This window comes from Salvelinus fontinalis, chromosome 33 (genome assembly GCF_029448725.1).
Source record: "Salvelinus fontinalis isolate EN_2023a chromosome 33, ASM2944872v1, whole genome shotgun sequence".
NCBI lineage: Eukaryota > Metazoa > Chordata > Actinopteri > Salmoniformes > Salmonidae > Salvelinus > Salvelinus fontinalis.
In genome coordinates, this window is record NC_074697.1 from 26,109,326 (window position 1) to 26,122,277 (window position 12,952).

Below are 12,952 nucleotides of genomic sequence, written 5' to 3' on the forward strand. Positions count from 1 at the left end.
CTTTTTGGAGAAATGTCCTCTGGTCTGATGAAACAAAAATAGAACTGTTTGGCCATAATAACCATCGTTATGTTTGGAGGCTTGCAAGGGGGAGGCTTGCAAGCCGAAAAACAACATCCCAACCGTGAAGCACGGTGTGGCAGCATCATGTTGTGGGGGTGCTTTGCTGCAGGGACTGGTGCACTTCACAAAATAGATTGCATCATGAGGCAGGAAAATTATGTGGATATATTGAAGCAACATCTCAAGACATCCGTCAGGAAGTTAAAGCTTGGTCGCAAATGGGTCTTCCAAATCAACAATGACCCCAAGCATACTTCCAAAGTTGTGGCAAAATGGCTTAAGGACAACAAAGTCAAGGTATTGGAGTGGCCATCACAAAGCCCTGACCACAGTCCTATAGAAAATGTGTGGGCAGAACTGAAAAAGTGTGTGCGAGCAAGGAGGCCTACAAACCTGTCTCAGTTACACCAGCTCTGTCAGGAGAAATAGGCCAAAATTCACCTAACTTATTGTGGGAAGCTTGAGGAAGGCTACCTGAAATGTTTGACCCAAGTTTAAAAACAATTAAGACAATGCTACCAAATACTAATTGAGTGTATGTAAACTTCTGACCCACTGGGAATGTGATGAAAGAAATAAAAGCTGAAATAAATCATTCTCTCTACTATTATTCTGATATTTCACATTCTTAAAATAAAGTGGTGATCCTAACTGACCTAAGACAGGGAATTTTTACTTGGATTAAATGCCAGGAATTGTGAAAAACTGAGTTTAAATGTATTTGGCTAAGGTGCATGTAAAATTCCAACTTCAATTGTAGCTGCATATAAACTGGCACTTTCATAGCAATCACTGGTAGGGTATAGCACAGAAGTATTTGATGGATAACCCCTGGCAATATGAAAGGCATAGGAGTTTTCTGAATAAATCGGTCCTGTCCTGCTGCCAAGTTAGGCCAAATACTGATTTGGGTGGTGGTGCGCTTGTTAGGGAGTGTTGTGTACAAAATGTCCAGTGCCGTAAGCTTGTGCGTTTGTTTCTACGCTCAAAGCTTTGAAACATCCTGTATTGTATTTCACAAACAAAAACCCGATAATCACACACCATGCTTTGTTGTGAAGCTTTTCTTGTTTGGGTCACACAAAGCCTTTTACCACTAATCATTATTTATTCCCCATTGTTACTATAACGTGATGTAATGAATGCTGAGCTCATTTTAGGTTTACTTTGATACGATGCTTGGCTGATGCTTTTCAATATTACTCTTTTGAATAGTGATGCTTTTATTAGTATTGTGTGGTTCAGTTGTCATTGTCAGTAATAACTCTTCAACAGGGAATGATTTCCTCAAGGAAATCTTATAATAATTTATTTAGGCGTATTACACACTGTTCTGCAACCAATGCCAAGGTAATAGGGACCATTTCCACCCTTGTAATCATCAGTTTTTGATTAATTGCAATGTTATGACTACACTTATTCAGATGTTAATGTTTGAGCCAATTAGATACTTCACTCAATATTTACACTGATAAATGTAAACACATGTTTTATACTTTGCTTCTACAATGAGAGGTCAGAAAGTTCGCCAATTATTTTACCTTTTGTGAGAAAGACTGTGGCTACTGTAAATATCTTAAATAACAATAACAATAAAAATATATGTATTTTCCCAAGACCATTTCCTTTTAATGTTAAGATCCTCAACAATTTACAAGACGACAAACTAACCTATACATATACCTGCACACAAAGTTAGGAGTGGAGTCAGATCAGTCATACTACATACAATATGCTTACTGGCAGACATGCCACTTTCACTCATAGTGTTTTGGGAAGCAGCGCTTCTTGGAAGGAAGAAGAATATTAGCGGAATGCCGATTTAAAGATATATGCATCACATATTTGTAGGAGAGAGTAGCTCTAACACGACAAGCTCACCCTAGGCTCAAAGTGGGTGCATTTAAACATGATAGATATTATTATTACACTGTTGTTATAACAAGAGAATACCAAGTACTCACTGGATGATAATGGTCCAACTACAGAAAATGAGCTCCTCACTCAAACTGAGTTTTCCTGTGAGTGTGGAAACTGTGTTGCACCCTGGATCACCTTTGTCTCTGTCTCTCTCTCTCAGCCAGTCTCTGATGGTGTGCCCTCTGAACTGTGGTGTCTCAGTGCTACAGCTGTGTGTGCTTTTATAAAGCCTTGTACTGATGGGATTGGAATCACTTCAGGTGATGTTTACACACACACAAACATGAAGTAGGCTACCCGTACAGCCCTCCAGCAGGGCTATTGAGTGTGCATGTGTTTAGCCCACACGGCGCTGGTTCCCACGTCCAGCCTGACTACCCCCTGCTACACCACCCGTGTCTGGGGCAGCGCTCTCAATGTTTAGATCAATAGGAAGCTGTGTGCCACTGTTTACTGTACACACACATACACAATCACACACAATGGGGAAAATAAAGATCTTGAATCGAGGGACAGATTTTCTGATAAGACGTGTGACATAGGATTTGAGTTGTATCTGCTATTGAATTGTCAACCTGAGTCAAACAGTGATGCTCCATTTATGATGCACAGTCGCACAGTCCCAATTCCCCTGATCTTCCTGTAGCTCACAGCTCCCGAAGTGCTGTGACTTGCACTTTCTCCTTTTTTTATTCACAGATTACTGTAATATTTCTAAGGCCTGGTGAGCTCATCCCCATTGTGAATGAAAAGTAAGCCTAGCAACATGCATAGGTTAGACTGACACAGAGAAAGGAGATGAAAGAATGAGACCATGTCCTAGATCAGATAGCAGATAGCTCTCTTGGGTAAAACTGGTATTATCTTTATTCATGATCGTGGAGGATATGTGTGAATGCGTGGGGTAGGGAGTAGACGTGGTGTGAATTGCTGTTTGTGTTGTCTTTCACCTCGTATTGTTTCAAGGACAAAGTGGCGTTTTTATCTTCCAAGTCTACATGTCTGTTGAGACACAAGAAGGGATCATGGCTGACAAAAATTATTACTTAATCTTCCTAGGTATAATGGTTTCCACTAGTTACCACAGCCAAAAAGTCAAAATTGGCTATATCATAAAAATCGTAAAATTGAATTAAAACTAATATTAGCTTTTTGGTCATCATTTCTGGTTAGGGTTAGGCATAAGGTTAGCGGTGAGGTTAAGGTTAGGTTTAGGTTCAAAATCACATTTTCTTAAGAGAAATTAAGAGAAATTAAAGAAATAGGTGATGTTTATGACTTTGTGGCTGGGGTAACTAGGGACAACCAGGTATTTTTTTAGTTTTGTTTATTAAATCGTCCATTTAAAAAAACAAGCACAACTAAAACTTGAAAAAGCCATACATGCACATTAGTAAAATCATTGAGGATAACACACAATAAACTCTGGGACTTATTTACATTGTGGTCCTCTTAAGACAAGATCAAACACAGTTGCACACAGTATGACCTTGAAATAATAAAACATAAAAACAAAGAAGAAGAACGTCTATCTCATCACTGCAGTTACATCGTAGGGTACATTCACTTGGGCACAGAAGACATCAAACAGTTTGGTACTTTATTTTTAAAGCTGCCCAGAGAGGAAATTGTTTTTATGGGCAGAGGCAACTCATTCCACTCTGAGGCTCCAGTACATAAGAAAGTACCTTTCCCAGCATTACTCCTGAAACTGTATAAGCTATAATGCTTTATTACCTGTTATAAGCATGTATGAGTCAGCATTATCTTGATATAAGGTTAATACATGACCAAAAGTATGTGGACACATGCTCGTCGAACATCTCGTTCCATAATCATGGGCATTAATAGGGAGTTGGTCCCCCCTTTGCTGCTATAACAGCCTCCACTCTTCTGGAAAGGCTTTCCACTATATGTTGGAACATTGCTGCGGGGACCACAAGAGCATTAGTGAGGTCGGGCACTGATGTTGGGCGATTAGGCCTGACTCGCAGTCAGTGTTTCAATTCATCCCAAAGGTGTTCGATGGGGTTGAGGTCAGGGCTCTATGCAGGCCAGTCAAATTCTTCCACCCTGATCTCGACAAACCATTTCTGTATGGACCTCGCTTTGTGCACTGGGGCCTTGTCATGCTGAAACAGGAAAGGGCCTTCCCCAAACTGTTGCCACAAAGTTGGAAGCACAGAATCATCTAGAATGTCATTGTATGCTGTACATTTCCCTTCGCTGGAACTAAGGGGCCTAGCCCAAACCATGAAAAACAGCCCCAGACCATTATTCCTCCTCCACCAAACTTTACAGTTGGCAGTATGCATTCTGGCTGTAACGGCTCTCTTTCGGTGAGTGAGTTGACCAAGGCGCAGCGGGTTGTGAATACATAATGAACTTTATTTAACAAGACGAAACTAAACACACGAAGAACACTTGAATAATTTTACAAAACAACAAAACGAACTAGACAGACCTAAACTATGAACTTACATGAAACGAGGAACACATAAACAGGAACGACCGAACGAACGAGACGAGACAGTACCGTGTGGTGCAACAAACACAGACACAGTGACAATCACCCACAAACAAACAGTGAGAACCTCCTACCTTAATATGACTCTCAATTAGAGGAAAACGCAAAACACCTGCCTCTAATTAAGAGCCATACCAGGCAACCCAAAACCAACATAGAAACGGAAAACATAGACTGCCCACCCAAAACTCACGCCCTGACCATCACACACATACAAAACAACAGAAAACAGGTCAGGAACGTGACACTGGCAGGGAGCGTTCTCCTGGCATCCGCCAAACCCAGATTAATCTGTCGGACTGCCAGATGGTGAAGCGTGATTCATCACTCCAGAGAACGCGTTTCCACTGCTCCAGAGTCCAATGGCTACACGATTTAACACTCGGCTGTCCCATTTTGCAATATCACTCAATCAATTAGATTTCCAGCTCTTTTTCATGGAATGTTTAGAAGTTTTAGTCGGAAAATCAGGTCAGAGGAAGTCCACAAAGACTTGCAATTAATTCCAGTTGGATGATAATTTAGGATTCTTAATATGAAATTATTTTCTTTTAATTTATGATTTAAAAAATCTGTTGTCTCACATGATGGTTTTCAGCAAGGGGTCCATTTTTCTACAGGGAAGCTTTCTGCAGAGTCATCATATTGAGGGACATTCATATTCCTCAAACATCCGTCTGCCCCGCAGAGTCTCTGGCAGAATGGTAGGCTGCTACGCTCTCAAATGTCTGACATGTACAATTGGGTCGTACTCAAAAATGATTGGCTGCTTTTGATCACACAAATAATCCTTCAATATGATTTGTTTGGCATGTAGCTGCCTCATTGTCTGTATGCATCGGTGCTCACCTTTAGCTGACAGATGAGAAACATGTAAACATTCAGAGAAGCAAGCTTTTATCAATATGATTGTAGGACAGGGGCATACTGTTGTGATATCTTTGTGTGGATGAGGTGGGTGAGTGTCATGTTCCTGACCTGTTTTCTTTTGTCTTGTATTTATTTAGTTGGTCAGGGCGTGAGTTGGGTGGGTTTGTCTATGTGTGATTTTCTATGTTGGGATTTTGTGTTCGGCCTGGTATGATTCTCAATCAGAGGCAGCTGTCAATCGTTGTCCCTGATTGAGAATCATACTAAGGCAGCCGGGGTTTCACGTGTGTTTTGTGGGTGTTTGTTTCCGTGTCTGTGTTTGTTGCACCACACGGTACTGTATCGGTTTATGCACTTTGTTTATTTGTTTTCTAAGTCAGTTTCAGTTTCGTTATAATAAATCATTATAAACCCTAACCACTCTGCGTATTGGTCCGATCCATGCTCCTCCTCGTCTGAGGAGGAGAACGACTATGACGACCGTTACAGAAACGCGTGCGCGTGTCCTCCTTCACGGTCCGGTTTTTCCGGTGCCATCTCCACGTACCAGTCCTCCGATGGCAGCCCCCCGCACCAGGCTGTCTCTCCGTCTTCTCTCTCCAGTTGCTCCCACCTGTCCAGCGCTATCAGAGCCTTCCTCCTCTCCAGCGCAGCCGCTGTCTGAACTGTCTGCCTGCCCAGCGCTGTCTGAACTGTCTGCCTGCCCAGCGCTGTCTGAACTGTCTGCCTGCCCAGCGCTGTCTGAGCTGCCTGCCTGCACAGCAACGTCAGAGCTGTCCGTCTGTCCCGAGCCGTCAGAGCTGTCCGTCTGTCCCGAGCCGTCAGAGCTGTCCGTCTGTCCCGAGCCGTCAGAGCTGCCCGTCTGTCCCGAGCCGTCAGAGCCGTCCGCCAGACAGGAGCAGCCAGAGCCTTCCGCCAGACAGGACCAGCCAGAGCTGTCTAGCCAGGACCAGCCAGAGCCGTCCAGCCAGGACCAGCCAGAGCCGTCCAGCTAGGACCAGCCAGAGCCGTCCAGCCAGGACCAGCCAGAGCCAGCCAGCCAGGACCAGCCAGAGCCAGCCAGCCAGGATCTGCCAGGGCCGCCAGCCGGCCAGGAGCTGCCAGAGCCAGCCGGCCATGAGCAGCCAGAGCCAGCCGGCCATGAGCAGCCAGAGCAGCCAGCCAGCCATGAGCAACCAGAGTCATCTAGCCATGAGCAGCCAGAGTCATCCAGCCATGAGCAGCCAGAGCCGTCCAGCCATGAGCAGCCAGAGCCGTCCAGCCAGGACCAGCCAGAGCCATCCAGCCAGGACCAGCCAGAGCCGTCCAGCCAGGACCAGCCAGAGCCAGCCAGCCAGGACCCGCCAGAGCCAGCCAGCCAGGATCCGCCAGAGCCAGCCAGCCAGGATCCGCCAGAGCCAGCCAGCCAGGATCCGCCAGAGCCAGCCAGCCAGGATCCGCCAGAGCCAGCCAGCCAGCCAGGATCCGCCAGAGCCAGCCAGCCAGGATCCGTCCCTCAGTCCGGTGTTGCCCCTCAGTCCGGTGTTGCCCCTCAGTCCGGTGTTGTCCCTCAGTCCGGTGTTGCCCCTCAGTCCGGTGCTGCCCCTTAGTCCGGTGCTGCCCCTTAATCTAGTGGGGTTAATTTGGAGGAGGCTACGGAAGAGGGGATTGACTATGGTGGGGTGGGGACCACGACCAGCGCCAGAGCCGCCACCGTGAACAGACGCCCACCCAGACCCTCCCCTAGAGTTTATGCTGGTGCGCCCCGGAGTTCGCACCTTAAGGGGGGGGTTAGGTCACGTTCCTGACCTGTTTTCTTTTGTCTTGTATTTATTTAGTTGGTCAGGGCGTGAGTTGTGTGGGTTTGTCTATGTGTGATTTTCTATGTTGGGATTTTGTGTTCGGCCTGGCATGATTCTCAATCAGAGGCAGCTGTCAATCGTTGTCCCTGATTGAGAATCATACTAAGGCAGCCGGGGTTTCCCGTGTGTTTTGTGGGTGCTTGTTTCCGTGTCTGTGTTTGTTGCACCACACGGTACTGTATCGGTTTATGCACTTCGTTTATTTGTTTTGTAAGTCAGTTTCAGTTTCGTTATAATAAATCATTATGAACCCTAACCACTCTGCGTATTGGTCCGATCCGTCTCGCCTCTCCTCGTCCGAGGAGGAAGAATATGACGATAGCCGTTACAGTGAGGCTGTACATGTCAATGGTACTGTTCCAGTTAGACCTTGATGTGGCTTGCAGGCTTTCCTCAAACACGCTGTGGCTGCAGGTTACCATGCTGGCATCTAACAAGAGCAGGTATAGACTCTCAGCGTCACATGAAGGTGTGGGTGTGTGCGTGCGCGTCTCTTCCTCCCTTGTCTTGGATTACCTAGCTCATGTCCTCCCCTTGCACGTCCTCCCCTCCAAAGACTTCATGACAATTAAGCAGCCGTCTAGCTTGAAGAAAGTAATTACACTGAAGTGAAAGAAAAGGCCTAAATTAAATCTGAGCCTATGAAAAGATGAAAATCTATTATTTTCTCGAGCGGCCTTTCTCATCCTGTTCTGTTCTGTAAGGGGTGCAGTGGCGTGTGTTATGGTATGAGTGCCAATGTAATTTCTTACAGATGTAGGATCTTAATTTGATCACCCTGCTGCAGGAAAACCTGTCGTTTTTTAGGTTTAAAAAGCCTTCTGAAGTTTGTGATTCCCACTGTCTGACTTGATTTTCCCTTACAAAAAAATGTATCTACCCCTAAAAAAAAATCCATTAATAATTATAATCCACAAAACAATTCACATTTCCTGTTGCTGTAGGATTATTTTCCTGCTGTAGCAAACAGGCTCAAATTAAGATCCTACATCTGTAGAATGTTATGTGGCACTAAGAGGTGGAAAGAGCACCATTTGTAAGAGAGAACATTAAGTTAAAGCCCGCTGCAAGCTCTTTCTATTGTCCCCCCTGTCTGGTTTAGTTTCGCCACGTCTGCTGTTGTAGATAACACCGCACCATAGTTAGTTCCCGTTTTATTTACAATTACAGGTACAGTCCTTTACATTTAAGCTTCCATTTCTGGTTGTTGTGAAATAATAGAAACATTGTATGACCACCTTATCCCACTGCTGAACATTTTCTTTCAGCCGGTGTTATTTTTCTCTGTCAGCACTTCACTCCCCTACCTTCACTCCCCTACCACAACACGAGGCTGATTGGGGTCAGAATGAGCCTACAAAGTGGACGTACTGATCCTTCTAACCCCGCCAGGCCTCCCTGAGAACCACAGGGCTGGTCAGCTTGATGAGGTATTACTATCAGACATTGGTGCCAATCCAACACTGTTCCACTTCCAGAGACCAAACACCGACTGGCGTGTTTTTTTCCCTCTGAGCATGACAGGACCTCCCAGCAGACAACATGAACATTTGTATAGACAACACTTTTACAAGAGATGGCTTACAACAAGCCTAAGTCTCCAGCCCAGCCAACAGCCACAGCCTGTCCTGTTGTAGTTATTCACCTCTACAACAACAGTGCAGCGACACTTACACACTGTACATTCACACAGAGAACTGCAGCAGTCAGGGCAATTCTTCAATGGTTTACTGCTACTGCTTCTCTCCACACAGTGTCAGTGTGTCGGGGCTGTCCTTCCCACGCACAACACACCATCGTGTGCAAGTGGTCTAGTCTTCCAGTCGAGTGCATCCTTGCTTCCCTGTTTTGAAGTTGAAATCCAAACCACTTCCAAAGAAATTGTTGCAGTTCTCTCAGTTTAAATATTGTGCTTGATAGGAGGTAGAACGTTGGAGAATCTAACCAGTACTTCAAAAACATTGACAATCTTTTTAACTGCGGTGTCACAGATCAATTGTTCAGCGGTCCTGGAATATTCACTTTTATCTCCCCGTTTGATTTATTTAAGAGCCCCATAGAGGAACTGAAAATGTCCTAAACAATAGGATCAAACCGCATGACATGAGCTTGAGTAGATCTAGATGAGTAATGTATCCACATAAAAGAAGTACGTCCACACACCATAGAATAATTCAGAATTTAAACACTAATAGAAGTTCTCTTTTTTAATAAATTGGTTAGTGCATCAAACATGTGTACCTGTACTGAACAAAAATATAAACTCAAAATGCAGCAATTTCAATGATTTTACTGAGTCACAGTTCATATAAGAAAAACGGTCAATTGAAAAATATTCATAGGCCCTAATCTATGGATTTCACATGACTGGGAATACAGATACTGTATGTACCTGCTGGTAACAGAAAAAAATACAAATTAAGTAGGGGCGTGGATCAGAAAACCAGTCAGTATCTGGTGTGACCACCATTTGCCTCATGCAGCGCGACACATCTCCTTCACATAGAGTTGATCAGGCTGTTGATTGTGGCCTGTGGAATGTTATCCCACTCCTCTTCAATGGCTGTGCGAAGCTGCTGGATATTGGCGGGAAATGGAACATGCTGTCGTACAAGTCAATCCAGAACATCCCAAACATACTCAGTGAGTGAGATGTCTGGTAAGTATACAGGCCATGGAAGAACTGGGACATTTTCAGCTTCCAGGAATTGTGTACAGATCTTTGCCACATGGGACGTGCATTATCATGCTGAAATATGAGGTGATGGAGGCAGATGAATGGCATGAAAATGAACCTCGGGATCTCGTCACTGTATCTCTGTGCATTCAAATTGCAAACCGCTCTCCTACACGATCCCATACACGTGCTGACAAAACTGCACATTTTAGAGTGCCATTTTTATGTCCCCTGCACAAGGTGCATCTGTATAATGATCATGCTGTTTAATCAGCTTCTTAATATACCAAACCTGTCAGGTGAATGGATTATCTTGGCAAAGGAGAAATGCTCACTAACAGGGATGTAACCAAATTTGTGCACATTATTTGAGAAAACAAGCTTTTTGTGCGTATGCACATTTTATTTCAGCTCATGAAACATGGGACCAACACACCATGTTGCATTGATATTGTTGCTCAGTGTATATTGATGGTTGTCTGGTAAATGGATGGTCTAATGATCTACACGATCTGAATGCCAAAATGTTTGCTTTGCTGACAAGGTGATTTATTGAAGTTAAACAAATCGGTCCCAGCACAGACGATAAATTAATCATTTAATCATTTTCTGGCGCCAATTGATATGCTTCATTATGAATATATCATTACCATGCTATTCATGTTGGCCCTCTCTGCTTAATATGAAAATGATAATTTAGTGAAAATGATAAATATTGTAGACATTAACGCAGGGACTGTACCTTAAAAGCAGTTAAAACCTGCTGCACGATTTAGTTAGCCAACAAGGCAGAGTGATTATGGAATACTGTTTCGATTTTTTAAGCAATCCCTCCCTCCCTTACTCTATAGTCCTGTTTCTTCCATGATGAGGAGTTTATTATTGGTGTAAGTCCTTGGCTCGCTCTGATTTCCCTGCTCTGCTCCTGCCTGGTCCTCCTGCCTGGTCCTTCTGCCTGTTCCCCCCGCCTGGTCCTTCTTGTTCTTGGGAGCTGTTAACACTTCAGTTCATTGAGGTGTCAATCACAACTAATGAACTCTGGGACAAGGCAGGGGAATGTAAATGAGGGAGGGAGGAAGGAAGGAAGGAAGGAAGCAAGGAAGGAAGGAAGGAAGCAAGCAAGGAAGGAAGCAAGGAAGGAAGGAAGGAAAGAAGGAAGGAAGGAAGGAAGGAAGGAAGGAAGGAAGGAAGGAAGGAAGGAAGGAAGGAAGGAAGGAAGGAAGGAAGGAAGGAAGGAAGGAAGGAAGGGAAATAAATGACTCACTCATTCAGAATTTTGTGCCTCCTAAGTCTGGGTAATTAACATTTTCCAGGGACACATCCATCAACCCTGTGGCCCAACCTCCCATCAGTCCATGGTAAATGAGGACAAGGCTTGTGTAAAGGGTCAGACAGATGGTCGCTGGTTGTGAAGGAGATGTGTGAAGGACATGTTTGTACTGTATTTTCCTATTTATTATTAGGATCCAATGTAGCTAACAAAAATAGTGCAACTCAATTGTCACCCAGATCACATTTACATAATACCACGGTTCTGGAGTTGGAAAAAAACAGGTCCAAACTTCGCTACCCTGATCCTCCCTTCCCTCTCCTCTGCTCTCCTCTCACTGCACCTACACCTCTTCCTGTTAATTCTCTCTCCCCCCCCTCTCTCTCTCCGTGTCTCTCTCAATTCAATTCAAGGGGCTTTATTGGCATGGGAAACATGTGTTAACATTGCCAAAGCAAGTGAGGTAGATAATCTCTCTCTGTGTCTCTCTCTCTCTGTCTCTCTCTGTCTCTCTCTGTCTCTCTCTCAATGTCTCTGTGTCTCTCTCTCTCTGTGTCTCTTTCTCTCTGTGTCTCTCTCTCTGTGTCTCTCTCTGAGTCTCTCTCTCTCTGTCTCAAGCCCTTCGGGCCTTTTCCTCAACTGCGATTTTAGAGGAATTGATTATACAGCACTTCCCTTCGGCGTATCTCTCTCTCTCCCTCATTCTCTTCCTATCCTCTCTCTCTCTCTCTCTCTCCCTCACTTTCTCCCTAATCTCTCCCCCTATCCTCTTTCTCCCTATCCTCTCTCCCTCACTCTCTCCCTATCCTCTCTCCCTCCCTCACTCTCTCCCTATCCTCTCTCTCTCTCCCTCACTCTCTCCCTATCCTCTCTCTCTCTCTCTCGCAGTATTTTCTCTTCCAAGCTCATTCCTCTATGCCTTTGCCTGCAGAGTGAAACGAGCCATGTGGTAGGCAGGCACACACACACATAGACGCTCTCCGCACACACACACACACACACACACACACACACACACACACACACACACACACACACACACACACACACACACACACACACACACACACACACACACACACACACACACACACACACACACACACACACACACACACACACACACACACAAGCACACACGTAAAGGACAAATCCTGAGAGACAAGAGCTCTGTGTGGAAGTGAGAGAAGAGCAAGGGGGGAGGGGGTGGTTGGGGGAGGAAACACTCACACACATATTCACATGCTCTCCCTCTCTACCTCACACACACTCAAACACACACTCAAACACACACACACACACACACAGGACTAGAGCGGTGAAGAGGAGAAGAGAAGACCTGGGAGGCAGGAGGGCTGCTGAACAAAGCAAGGGAAGGAGAGTGGAGTCCAGGGGAGAGCAGCAGCCGTGAAATGCCTCGACGGGAGCCTGCCAGCTACTCTTGTGGCCACCTAAAGGTAAGTCTCATGCTACACTGAGAAAAGTGGGGAAGACACGGACGGAGCAGAGCGAGAGAGAGGGGTGGAGAAAGTATAGCGCTGATGCAAGCCTAACGCTGTGGTTATAGGGTACCCTCAGGCTGCAGCTGAGCCGTTCGATCTGCCTTTGAATGCAGTGCTGTGCTGTGCTGTCAACACCTTCCGTAATTCTTCACCTTGCCATTGTCCATTTAGCCGCGTGTCAGATCAAAGAGTGTATGTTAATTAAAATCATATAGTATGGCTCTTATGCTCCCCAAGAGAGAGACTGATATGGTGTGTTGTGGTGGAGCTCAGCTGCCTCAG

At 45.1% G+C, this 12,952-nt stretch overlaps 1 protein-coding gene across 2 annotated transcripts in view; it reads left to right on the plus strand.

Moving 5' to 3' along the window:
• Positions 1-12,099: 12,099 nt before the first annotated feature.
• The window catches only part of LOC129831881 (G protein-activated inward rectifier potassium channel 4-like), a 38,094-nt gene continuing 37,241 nt past the window's right edge, over positions 12,100-12,952 (plus strand). The window contains exon 1 of one of the 2 annotated variants that reach the window (XM_055895430.1): positions 12,100-12,625. The gene's annotated coding sequence lies outside the window, so the exon portion shown is untranslated. The remainder of the gene's footprint in view (positions 12,626-12,952) is intronic. The other variant, XM_055895429.1, reaches the window with a different exon arrangement.